Source organism: Bubalus kerabau, unplaced genomic scaffold, assembly GCF_029407905.1.
Source record: "Bubalus kerabau isolate K-KA32 ecotype Philippines breed swamp buffalo unplaced genomic scaffold, PCC_UOA_SB_1v2 scaffold_40, whole genome shotgun sequence".
NCBI classification, from domain to species: domain Eukaryota; kingdom Metazoa; phylum Chordata; class Mammalia; order Artiodactyla; family Bovidae; genus Bubalus; species Bubalus kerabau.
The window spans coordinates 2,857,479-2,866,058 of record NW_026577894.1 but is presented as its reverse complement, the minus strand read 5'-3'; the positions used below and the strand labels follow the sequence as shown (position 1 = coordinate 2,866,058).

The 8,580-nt window shown below is 38.9% G+C and overlaps 1 long non-coding RNA gene across 1 annotated transcript; it reads left to right on the top strand.

Annotated features, from left to right (window-relative positions):
• Positions 1 to 1,189: 1,189 nt before the first annotated feature.
• On the top strand, positions 1,190 to 8,239 carry LOC129640759 (uncharacterized). The gene is made up of 3 exons (XR_008708965.1): positions 1,190 to 1,321; positions 4,513 to 4,665; positions 7,191 to 8,239. It is a non-coding gene; the product is annotated as an uncharacterized LOC129640759 (long non-coding RNA).
• The last annotated feature ends 341 nt before the right edge of the window (positions 8,240 to 8,580 follow it).

Sequence of the window (8,580 nt, the reverse complement as noted above, 5' to 3'; positions counted from 1 at the left end):
GCAACTTTTTGGCTTTACAGTGATGCAAAAGTGATAGACATTCAGTGGACACCATATTTAAAATTTTGTATTTGGGTTTTTTTGGGAGGGGTGGCTAGCCATGTGCAGTAGGATACTTATTTATGGTTCTGGGCAGCCAGTGAGCCACAGCTCCCAGTCAGCCACTCAGTCACAAGAGTACAGGCCAAATACACTTAAAACCATCAGTACCCAGACAGCCATTCTGGTTTCACATTCAGTGTGCTTGTATATATGCTAAGTTGTGTCAGTCATGTCCAACTCTGTGCAACCCCATGGCCTGTAGCCCCCCAGGCTCCTCTGTCTATGGAACTCTCCAGGCAAGAATACTGGAGTGGGTTGCCATTCCCTTCTCCAGGTGTAGTAGTCAATAAATTACATGAACTAGTCAATGCTTTCTTCTAAAATAGGCTTTGTGGTAGATGATTTTGCCCAACTATAGGCTCATGTGAGGGCTTCCCTGGTGGCTCAGTGATAAAGAATACTTCTGTCAATGCAGGAGACTCAGGTTTGATTCCTGGGTCAGGAAGATCCCATGGAGGAGGGCACGGCAACCCACTCCAGTATTCTTGCCTGGAGAATCCCATGGACACAGGAGCCTGCTGAGCTACAGTCTATGGGGTCGCAAAACAGCTGGACATGACTGAGCGACTAAACAACAGCAAGGAGCATCAGGGTTCATGTAAGCGTTCTGAGCACGTTAAGGTAGACTGGGCTAAGCTAGGATGTTTGGTACGTTAAGTGTATTATGTGCATTTTTAATTTATGATACTTTCAACTTAGGATGGATTAATTGGGATATAGCCCCATCAGAAGTTAAAGATCTACATTTTACAAGTCTGTATATATTATCAGTTTACGACTATGACCAGCTCCCAAATTTTTCTGTAACTCCAAGTTTTGAGGTCAAGTGCATGTCTATGTCAACACTGGCCTTGCTTGGGCTCACACACACACATGTGAGAAAGAACAGGTAGGTGGCAAAACATGGGGTGTACTTGTTAGGGAAAGAAATGCATGCAATTCGTTAAGAATAAGTTACTAAACTCACTTTCTATGCAGTTCTTTATCTCTTTCATAATGTGTCTCTGGTGTCAGACTAAACCTGGAGCTTTTTTTTTTTTTTTTTTTTTGCTTTGCTTTTTTTTTTCTCCCGTTTGACAAATGGATGGACACTCAGAGGAGAAGAATCCTGACAGTCCTGTTAGAACGCTGCTCCCTGTCACAGCAAAAGTTCTGCTGTTGAAAGCTTCAGGAGAAAATTCCAGCAGAAGCTCTGGATTTTACGACCAAGCTCCCAAAGGTGTTATCTTTATACATCTTTTCTTTCCTGGACCCCCAAAGCCTTTGTCTCTGTGCACAGGCACAGATAAAGAAGCAGGGTTCAGTGTTTTGTAAAGACAGCCTAGAAAACACTGAACCTTGAGGGAAAAAGGAAAGCACGCATACAAAACCGAGCACCGACAAGACGCTCACCGCGTTTCGTTTGCACGGTTTGGATTGGCCCCAGCTCTTTGTGTCTGGCTGTGCACTTAGTGCTCAAAGGGGAGAAAAAGTAAGCCATCGCTAAGTGTCCGTAAAATAGTATTAGCCAGTTGGGGAAATATATACACATGTATATAATGGTTCATCATCAGAATAGCCTTATATTGCACAGCAGAGGACCATAAGAGTGTAGAGTGCAGGCCATTCATAAATAGAAAAGCATGAAATAAGGTGCTAATGTGATAAATACAGAAGCATGTGAGACTAAAGGAGTTCAGAGTGGGCAAATGTGCTCACAGGTTGGAAAAGCATCTGACCATTATTTTCTTACAAATAATTTCACGGTGTATTCAAGTATATTTTTTAAGACATAAAATTGATAGTCATTTTGTTGATTTCTTTTCATAGTCTAGAAAGACCAGAAATTCCCTGTTACTGTGCATTCACAGGGTAACTTTAGTTTTTAAAATTAAGAAAATGAAAAAAAAATTAAGAAAATGAATGCAGTAAGATAGATGACGTATTTAATAATTGGTGCTGGGACAATTGGGCAGTATCTGGAAAAAAATTCTAGAAGGATAAAAGATTGATATGAAATTATGGAAAACCATTCCCTACTCAAAGGAGGGAATTCCCTGGTCCAGTGGTTAAGTCTCTGCTCTTTCACTGCTGAGGGCAGAAGTTCAATCCCTGTTTGGGGAACTAAGATCCTATAAGCCACCAGGCATGACTAAAGGGGGAAAAAAATGTAATTAAAGGAAATCTAGGGAAGGAAGACTTTGTGAGTAATCTATAATATTCAGAGCCTCAAAAGAAAATGTATAACTTAAAATCTTTCTTTATTTATTTTATATATTTTGTATATATATTATATATGCTTTATAAATAAAGAAAGCAAGATTTTAAGTTGTGATTATAAAAGTTAAAATTTTCTCCATCGAGAAGAAAACTGTAAATAAATACAGACAGTAAACAGGAGGGAGCTCCCTGGGAGTGGTTAGGACTCAGTGCTTTCACTGATGAGGGCTCAGGTTCAGCCCCTGGCCAGGAGACTATGAACCCACAAGCTGCTGCAGTGTGGCCCCCCAAAATTAAAATAAACTGGGGGAAAACATATTGCCAGCAAAGGGGTAATTTTCTTATTTTTTAAAGAACGACTATAAATCTACATTAAGAAGAAAAAAAAAAGAGCAAAGCCTAGCAGAAAAATGAGCAAAGGAGGCGAACAAATAGTTCACAGAAAGAAAAGCAGATGTTTCTAAAATAGATAAAATGCTTAGCCTCATTTTCATGCCATCGTTTGTGACTCAGATGGATTGAGTTTCTTTTTTTCTTTTTTTATTTATTTTTTTAATGATAACATTTTATATTGTTAGGGGTGTGGGGAAACAAGCACCTTCATATGTTGCACCTTCATAGATAAATTGATGCAAACACCAAGGAGAGCAATTTGGTAGTACCCAATTTTTAAATAAAGATTCCTGGACATTCCCTGGCGATCCAGTGGCTTTCACTACCAAGGGTGTGAGTTTGATCCCTGGTCAGGGAACTGAGATCCTGCAAGCCATGAGACATGGCTAAAAACTTTAAAAATCTTTTTAATTAAAAAAAAAAAAACAAGATTACCTTTGGCCAGTAGTTCCACTTCTTGGAATTTGTCTGATGGGTATACTTCAACACATGCAAAATGTATGTCTATATAAGAATATTGCATCATTGTTTGTGGTAGCAAAAGGTTGGAAACAATGGAAATGTCTGCTAATAGCAGACTGGCTGCAACTATCTCCTCAATATATCATCAATAAAACAACAAAGGTGCAGAATTATCCTACCACTTTGGAAGAATAAAAGAATGCATCCATATTTCTTGCTCTTCTGGAATGGCACACAAGAAGCCAGTAACAATGGTTACATTCACAGAGGGAAATGAGTGGCTACATGACAAGGATGAGAGAGGCTTTTTTTTTTTTTTTTACTTTTTTTACAGTGTGCCCCTTGGTATCTGTGATTTTAGTATTGATGTACACATATTATTCTAAAACTGAAACAATTTGTTTTTTAAAAAAACATAGTGTTTTAAATGCCCAGTAATAGAGTATCATTCTGCCATATAAAGAATTATTAGGCAGTCATTAGAAAACATGTTTTGCAAGAACAGAGATGCTTATTATATGTAAAATGAAGAAAGCATGATTTTAAATTGCACGCAGTTTCCCAATTTTGCTTTCATATATACCTGAAAAACAGAAAGGAAAATAACTCTACCAGCTTGTTGATAATGTTTGGTCATCTCTGATTGACAGGGTTCTGGGTATTGTTTTTCTTCAGGTTTCTCAGAATTTTCCATGTTTTTCACAATGAGAATGTTATCATTCCAGGGAGATGTGATATGAAATAGATAATCTTATCATCTATGTGTACCAGATGTCAATCTTGGTAGATTTCAACATTTTATTTTATTTCCCAGAACTGACTGTGAGGCAATTGTTCTTTAGCTAGATTTAAAGTAAACAATAAAGTCATTGCACCAAGATGAGCTTTGAGCTGTTTAAAAATGTGGTGGCGGTTGTCTTACAGTTTTGAAAGAGCTTCCCCACCCTCAACTTTCCTCATTCCTGTTTAGTTTTAAACAAACAAAAAGCAGCAAAAATCAAAAACAAAGCAAAATTTTATCTATCCCCAGTGCGGGGGCAGTGGGAACCCCAACTTAACTACCCAGGTCTAAACCCGATCTAAGTCAAAAGAGGAAAAGGATGAGAGTTGAGAAAAACTTTCTCCCCATCCCCTCCCTCCCAAATCCCACATCTTGATTGAATTAACTAACCATATGAGGTTTAAGGGCAGTGCAGTTTCATTCTGGGTTGCCCAAAGTGGTTGTGATCTCTGTTTCTGCCTGCAGTGTTGTATAAGATCCTCTAAGCCTTTTCCTCCATCTAGATCCTGAACCTACTGTTTCTCCTATTTATGCCCCACTTCTGCTTCCCTCTCCCCTACACGTCTTATCTTCAGCCCATAAAATAATCCTGGACATAACACACGGGCCACCTGATGCAAAGAGCTGACTCATCTGAAAAGACCCTGATGTTGGGAAAGATTGAAGGCAAGAGGAGAAGGGGACAACAGAGGATGAGATGGTTGGATGGCATCACCAACTCAATGGACGTGAGTTTGGGTAACTTTGAAACTCCGTACACAATGGATGGAAGGAGGGAGGAAGACAGACAGATAGATAAACAGATGGATGGGTAGTGAGTTCCATTACAGAGTGTTCTGCTCCTTTTGGGGGCACTCAAACATTATTTATTATTGAGTTAACCTTGAAAAAGAGGCCAGTTTTCCAAAGATGGAATGAATGTGAAGACTAGCTACCATCTCTGCAATTCATGTTAAGAGATATGGAATGCCTAGTCTGAACTTTATCTATGGACTTGATTCTAGTTTCTACTAAGACTTATTTAAAACCTGGAATAAATTATTTTAAAAACTACTACACATAATAGGGTCACCTCCACCATTTGCTGGATATGTAGGATTGACCATAATGCTATGAAAATGGAATGTACAGAATACTTTTTAAAAAATGTATTAATTTGGCTGCACCAGGTGTCAGTTGCAGCACATGGAATCCAGTTCCCTAACTAGGGATCAAACCCTGGTCCCCTGCACTGAAAGCATAGAATCTTAGCCACTAGACCACCAGGGAAGTCCCCAGGACAAACACTTAATGCTTCATTGAATCTTAAAGGCTATTTAGGACACATCAATATAGTATTAGTCATTGTGTTCCCTTTATATATTGAGTTAAATCATAAGCATGGAGGGAAAACAGAAGCATATCATGAAAAAAATAAGCAATGTGCCAACTGGAGTTTCTGTAGCCTTCATACAACGTTCATATGCAGACTCCCAGAGATCCTTCAGTTCAATTCAGTTCAGTCACTCAGTAGTGTCTGACTCTTTGTGACCCCATGAATTGCAGCACACCAGGCCTCCCTGTCCATCACCAACTCCCGGAATTTACCCAAACTCGCGTCCATTGAGTTGGTGATGCCATCCAACCATCTCATCCTCTGTTGTCCCCTTCTCCTCCTGCCTTCATTCTTTCCCAACATCAGGGTCTTTTCAAATGAGTCAGCTCTTTGCATCAGGTGGCCAAAGTAATGGAGTTTCAGCTTCAACATCTGTCCCTCCAATAAACACCCAGGACTGATCTCCTTTAGGATGGACTGGTTGCATCTCCTTGCTGTCCAAGGCACTTTTAAGAGTCTTCTCGAACACCACAGTTCAAAAGCATCAATTCTTTGGCGCTCAGCTTTCTTTATAGTCCAACTCTCACATCCATACATGACTACTGGAAAAACCATAGCCTTGGCTAGACGGACCTTTGTTGGCAAAGTAACGTCTCTTCTTTTTAATATGCTGTCTAAGTTGGTCATAACTTTCCTTCGAAGGAGTAAGCACCTTTTAATTTCATGGCTTCAATCATCATCCGCAGTGATTTTGGAGCCCGGAAAAATAGTCAGCCACTGTTTCTCCATCTATTTTGCCATGAAGTGATGGGACCGGATGCCATGATCTTAGTTTTCTGAATGTTGAGCTTTAAGCCAACTTTTTCACTCTCCTCTTTCATCAAGAGGCTCTTTAGTTCTTCTTGACTTTCTGCCATAAGGGTGGTGTCACCTGCATATCTGAGGTTATTGATATTTCTCCCAGCAATCTTGATTCCAGCTTGTGCTTTCTCCAGCCCAGCATTTCTCATGATGTACTCTGCATATAAGTTAATAAGCTGGGTGACAATATACAGCCTTGATGTCCTCCTTTTCCTATTTGGAACCAGTCTGTTTTTCCATGTCCAGTTCTAACTGTTGCTTCCTGACCTGCATACAGGTTTCTCAAGAGGCAGGTCAGGTGGTCTGGTATTCCCATCTCTTTCAGAATTTTCCACAGTTTGTTGTGATCCACACAGTCAAAGGCTTTGGCATAGCCAGAGATCTTTAGGAAGTTCCAAAGTCTTATCTGAAGCTTAGTTTCCCCATTTGCAAGGGAAGAATATTAATTATACTACCCTTCAGGTTGTGACGAGGATGGTTAATAGGTGCTCGATAAATATTAGTTGACTTGGATTCTGTCTGAATTAACATTAAAGAAAAGAAAAGAAAAAGGGGTACCCAAAGCCAGTGCTCTGTGAGAACCTGGAGGGATGGGATGGGGAGGGAGGTGGAAGTGGTGTTCAGGTTGGAGGCGACACATGTATACCTATGGCCAATGTATGGCAAAACCATCATAATGTTGTAATTATCCTCCAATTTAAAAAAAAACAAAAAACTTCCTGCCTTGTTAGGAAGCACTTCAGGTAAGAGGTAACTTGGTTGTGATTTGGAAAAAAAGACCAAAAAGAAACTACTTGTGAATTCCAGGCCTGGTTTATCAAGTTAAAATTATGTTTGCTCTGATTCATTCATGAACGAATCCATGAATCCACTTCCCCAGTGGCTCAGTGGTAAAGAACCTGCCTGCAGTGCAGAGAAGTGGATTCGATCCCTGGGTCAGGAAGATCCCTTGGAGGAGGGCATGGCAACCCACTCCAGAAAAAAAATAAAGAAGTTCTCTCAGTGCCAGGGTGACGGCTCAAAACCTAGAGAAAGTGGACATGTAAGCTGAATAGTTTTTTAACATTGTTTCTCCAGGTGAGCTGGCATTGGAAGAATTTAACTGAACTGGATCAGCTCTGGATGCTAAAATGTTTACGGTTTAACTGGTATATCAATGTCTCCCCAACTCCCTATGAGCAGGGTGTATGGAAGAAGCATTATATTCAAATGGTGAAAGAACTCCATGTTACCAAGCCCAAGGTAAATTTGGGAAAAGAAGAATTACTAACATCAGCTACTTAAGAATTCTAGAACTAAGTTGGAGAAGGCCATTGTTTCAAAAGAAATATACCATGACTTCAAAATTCCCTTGTTCTAAGAACTTAACAGCTCTTTTCAAGATATCCATGTTAGTTGAAAGTAATCTGACACTCACAAACCACAGTTCCACCAGGTTATGACTTGGAGCTCCTCATTCTCTCCAGATTCCTGGATTTCTGTGTCTCTGATGCCTACAGTACACAATTCTGACACTGGGATTCTGTGGGTAATGTGCAGTATTTATTACCTATGGGTCATCAAATTTTACTTAACTAATTCAAATTTTCTGTGATTCTCCCGGGCAAATTGAAGTTTATGTTTCTATCATTAATAAAGAAAAGTTTGCAAAACATTAGTAACTAGGAAATGGCATAATGGGCATATTAAAGTTCTTTTCACTTTAGAAACTAGCAATGTAAAGTCCTTACATAGAATTGTAAACAGTAAACAGTATGAGCATAAATTTTTTCTAGTGGTTTTCTATGCATTGCAACCAATGTTTATGTTCATTCTTATAGTCAGAGTTAATTAGATAACTTATGGGAAATTTGTATGAGCTTTTTCTTTATGGCATGATCTATATACATGCAGAGTTGTGCATCGTTTTGTATAATAGAAGAGTTCCTGAAAATTATGTGTAAATTACAATTTTAAAATTATTTTTAAAACCACAGGGATTTTTTTTTTTATAGAAAAGCTGCAGTGAGTCCTTTTTGAATTGGAGAATCCTTTTGAAATATGAATAGTTGGCTCTTAACATGCTGATTTACGTTTCATTTTATTGTGTTTACTTGAAGTAGAAACCCTCTACATTTAATAGAGTAATAAAGTGCATAATTAATATTGTTATAATTACAATGATAAAAGCAGTCTTTCTGATTTCAATGATGGCTGTTCTTCGTGAGAATTTCTTTTAAAAAGAAAAATGTAAAGTGCAGTGGTGGAAGAGTTATTTTAAAAATTACAATAGCTATGACTCCTTTTATCACAAGGTTTCCCTTAACTCTCCTTCAACGTCACTCATAGCCAGGGAAAGGCTTCAATAGCTGACGCGTGGGCTGTTCTGGGACAGAGGAGAGAAAAGTGATCCACCAGGTTGTAGAATGAAAAAAGGTTTTGAGTATTGTATGTAATACTGATTTTAATACTTGGTCTTCAACAATAA